Source organism: Oryzias latipes, chromosome 23, assembly GCF_053564925.1.
Source record: "Oryzias latipes strain Hd-rR chromosome 23, Olatipes_Hd-rR_3.1".
In the NCBI taxonomy this organism is placed as follows: Eukaryota; Metazoa; Chordata; class Actinopteri; order Beloniformes; family Adrianichthyidae; genus Oryzias; species Oryzias latipes.
Window position 1 is genome coordinate 28,710,001 of NC_136259.1, and position 4,278 is coordinate 28,714,278.

The following is a 4,278-nucleotide window of genomic DNA, read 5'->3' on the forward strand; positions in this document are numbered from 1 at the left end:
GTCAGGGCGCTGTGGCACCAGCGTCACGAAAAATACCTCCCAGAAAAACGACAGAGTGTCAGGGCGCTGTGGCACCAGCGTCACGAAAAAGAACTCCCAGGAAAACGACAGAGTGTCAGGGTGCTCTGGTACCAGCGTCACGAAAAAGACCTCCCAGAAAAACGACAAAGTGTCAGGGTGCTGTGGTACCAGCGTCACGAAAAAGACCTCCCAGAAAAACGACAAAGTGTCAGGGTGCTGTGGTACCAGCGTCACGAAAAAGACCTCCCAGAAAAACGACAAAGTGTCAGGGTGCTGTGGTACCAGCGTCACGAAAAATACCTCCCAGAAAAATGACAAAGTGTCAGGGTGCTGTGGCACCAGCGTCACGAAAAATACCTCCCAGAAAAATGACAAAGTGTCAGGGCGCTGTGGCACCAGCGTCACGAAAAAGACCTCCCAGAAAAACGACAGAGTGTCAGGGCGCTGTGGCACCAGCGTCACGAAAAAGACCTCCCAGAAAAACGCCAAAGTGTCAGGGTGCTGTGGTACCAGCGTCACGAAAAAGACCTCCCAGAAAAACGACAGAGTGTCAGGGTGCTCTGGTACCAGCGTCACGAAAAAGACCTCCCAGAAAAATGACAAAGTGTCAGGGTGCTGTGGCACCAGCGTCACGAAAAATACCTCCCAGAAAAATGACAAAGTGTCAGGGTGCTGTGGCACCAGCGTCACGAAAAATACCTCCCAGAAAAACGACAAAGTGTCAGGGCGCTGTGGCACCAGCGTCACGAAAAAGAACTCCCAGGAAAACGACAGAGTGTCAGGGTGCTCTGGTACCAGCGTCACGAAAAAGACCTCCCAGAAAAACGACAAAGTGTCAGGGTGCTGTGGTACCAGCGTCACGAAAAATACCTCCCAGAAAAATGACAAAGTGTCAGGGTGCTGCGGTACCAGCGTCACGAAACTCTTTCATGGGTACCAGCGTCACGTAAATCCATCGTGGGTACCAGCGTCACGAAAATCCATCGTGGGTACCAGCGTCACGTAAATCCATCGTGGGTACCAGCGTCACGAAAATCCATCGTGGGTACCAGCGTCACGTAAATCCATCGTGGGTACCAGCGTCACGAAAATCCATCGTGGGTACCAGCGTCACGAAGATCTTTCATGGGTACCAGCGTCACGAAAATCCATCAGGGGTACCAGTGTCACGAAAATATTTCATGGGTACCAGCGTCACGAAAATCTTGCTGGGGCACCAGCGTCACGAAAATCTTGCTGGGGTACCAGTGTCACGGAGGTCTGGCGGGGTGAGTTTCTTTGTGCATCCCAGGAGGGGTGTTTAAGTGTGGGTACGCAGGTTCGGCTGGTGAGCCTGGTTCCTGCAGGGGGCCTGGGCAGGCCTCCTTGCCCAGGAAGAGGAGCGTCTGCCCTGGGTCAGGAGGTGGAGCTAATCTCGGCTTCTGCTTCCAGGCTGCAGCCCAGGCTTCCTTCCCAGTGAAGAGGAGCTTTCCTTCGGCCTGAGCTTCTGCCTCTTCCTGTGGCAGCAGTGGAGGAGGCAACGTTCTCCAGGCAGAGGAGCATCTCTCCTCTGCTGCTGATGCTCCAGGGGGGGCGGCCACAGCAGGGGCTCTGCTTCGCATGACAGAGGATGTTCTCCTCGGCCTGGGCTTCTGCCTCTTCCTGGGGAAGCAGCGGAAGAGGCCGCCTTTCCCTAGCTGGTGGAGCATCTCTCCTCTGCTGCTGATGCTGCAGGGGGGAAGCCACAGCAGGGTCTCTCCTTGGCAGGAAAGAGGAGCTTCGCTTGGGCCTGGGCTACAGCCTCTTCCTGGGGAAGCAGCGGAAGAGGCCGCCTTCCCCAGCTGGAGGAGCATCTCTCCTCTGCTGCTGATGCTGCAGGTGGGCAGCCACAGCAGGGTCTCTCCTTGGCAGGACAGAGGAGCTTCGCTTCGGCCTGGGCTTCTGCCTCTTCCTGGGGAAGCAGCGGAAGAGGCTGCCTTACCCAGGTGGAGGAGCGTCTCTCCTCTGCTGCTGATGCTGCAGGTGGGCAGCCACAGCAGGGTCCCTCCTTGGCAGGACAGAGGAGCTTCTCTTCGGCCTGGGCTTCTGCCTCTTCCTGGGGAAGCAGCGGAAGAGGCCGCCTTCCCCAGCTGGAGCAGCATCTCTCCTCTGCTGCTGATGCTGCAGGTGGGCAGCCACAGCAGGGTCCCTCCTTGGCAGGACAGAGGAGCTTCGCTTGGGCCTGGGCTACAGCCTCTTCCTGGGGAAGCAGCGAAAGAGGCCGCCTTCCCCAGCTGGAGGAGCATCTCTCCTCTGCTGCTGATGCTGCAGGTGGGCAGCCACAGCAGGGTCCCTCCTTGGCAGGACAGAGGAGCTTCGCTTCGGCCTGGGCTTCTGCCTCTTCCTGGGGAAGCAGCGGAAGAGGCTGCCTTACCCAGGTGGAGGAGCGTCTCTCCTCTGCTGCTGATGCTGCAGGTGGGCAGCCACAGCAGGGTCCCTCCTTGGCAGGACAGAGGAGCTTCTCTTCGGCCTGGGCTTCTGCCTCTTCCTGGGGAAGCAGCGGAAGAGGCCGCCTTACCCAGGTGGAGGAGCATCTCTCCTCTGCTGCTGATGCTGCAGGGGGCAGCCACAGCAGGGTCTCTCCTTGGCAGGACAGAGGAGCTTCGCTTCGGCCGGGGCTTCTGCCTCTTCCTGGTGAAGCAGCGGAAGAGGCTGCCTTACCCAGGTGGAGGAGCATCCTTCCTCTGCTGCTGATGCTGCAGGTGGGCAGCCACAGCAGGGTCTCTCCTTGGCAGGACGGAGGAGCTTCGCTTCGGCCTGGGCTTCTGCCTCTTCCTGGGGAAGCAGCGGAAGAGGCTGCCTTACCCAGGTGGAGGAGCATCTCTCCTCTGCTGCTGATGCTGCAGGTGGGCAGCCACAGCAGGGTCTCTCCTTGGCAGGAAAGAGGAGCTTCTCTTCGGCCTGGGCTACAGCCTCTTCCTGGGGATGCAGCGGAAGAGGCTGCCTTACCCAGGTGGAGGAGCATCTCTCCTCTGCTGCTGCTGCTGCTGCTGCTGATGCTGCTGCAGGTGGGCAGCCACAGCAGGGTCTCTCCTTGGCAGGAAAGAGGAGCTTCGCTTCGGCCTGGGCTACAGCCTCTTCCTGGGGAAGCAGCGGAAGAGGCTGCCTTCCCCAGCTGGAGGAGCATCTCTCCTCTGCTGCTGCTGCTGCTGATGCTGCAGGTGGGCAGCCACAGCAGGGTCTCTCCTTGGCAGGACGGAGGAGCTTCTCTTCGGCCTGGGCTTCTGCCTCTTCCTGGGGAAGCAGCGGAAGAGGCTGCCTTCCCCAGGTGGAGGAGCATCTCTCCTCTGCTGCTGATGCTGCAGGGGGGCAGCCACAGCAGGGTCTCTCCTTGGCAGGACAGAGGAGCTTCGCTTCGGCCTGGGCTTCTGCCTCTTCCTGGGGAAGCAGCGGAAGAGGCTGCCTTACCCAGGTGGAGGAGCATCTCTCCTCTGCTGCTGATGCTGCAGGTGGGCAGCCACAGCAGGGTCTCTCCTTGGCAGGAAAGAGGAGCTTCTCTTCGGCCTGGGCTACAGCCTCTTCCTGGGGATGCAGCGGAAGAGGCTGCCTTACCCAGGTGGAGGAGCATCTCTCCTCTGCTGCTGCTGCTGCTGCTGCTGATGCTGCTGCAGGTGGGCAGCCACAGCAGGGTCTCTCCTTGGCAGGAAAGAGGAGCTTCGCTTCGGCCTGGGCTACAGCCTCTTCCTGGGGAAGCAGCGGAAGAGGCTGCCTTCCCCAGCTGGAGGAGCATCTCTCCTCTGCTGCTGCTGCTGCTGATGCTGCAGGTGGGCAGCCACAGCAGGGTCTCTCCTTGGCAGGACGGAGGAGCTTCTCTTCGGCCTGGGCTTCTGCCTCTTCCTGGGGAAGCAGCGGAAGAGGCTGCCTTCCCCAGGTGGAGGAGCATCTCTCCTCTGCTGCTGATGCTGCAGGGGGGCAGCCACAGCAGGGTCTCTCCTTGGCAGGACAGAGGAGCTTCGCTTCGGCCTGGGCTTCTGCCTCTTCCTGGGGAAGCAGCGGAAGAGGCTGCCTTACCCAGGTGGAGGAGCATCTCTCCTCTGCTGCTGATGCTGCAGGTGGGCAGCCACAGCAGGGTCTCTCCTTGGCAGGAAAGAGGAGCTTCTCTTCGGCCTGGGCTACAGCCTCTTCCTGGGGATGCAGCGGAAGAGGCTGCCTTACCCAGGTGGAGGAGCATCTCTCCTCTGCTGCTGCTGCTGCTGCTGCTGATGCTGCTGCAGGTGGGCAGCCACAGCAGGGTCTCTC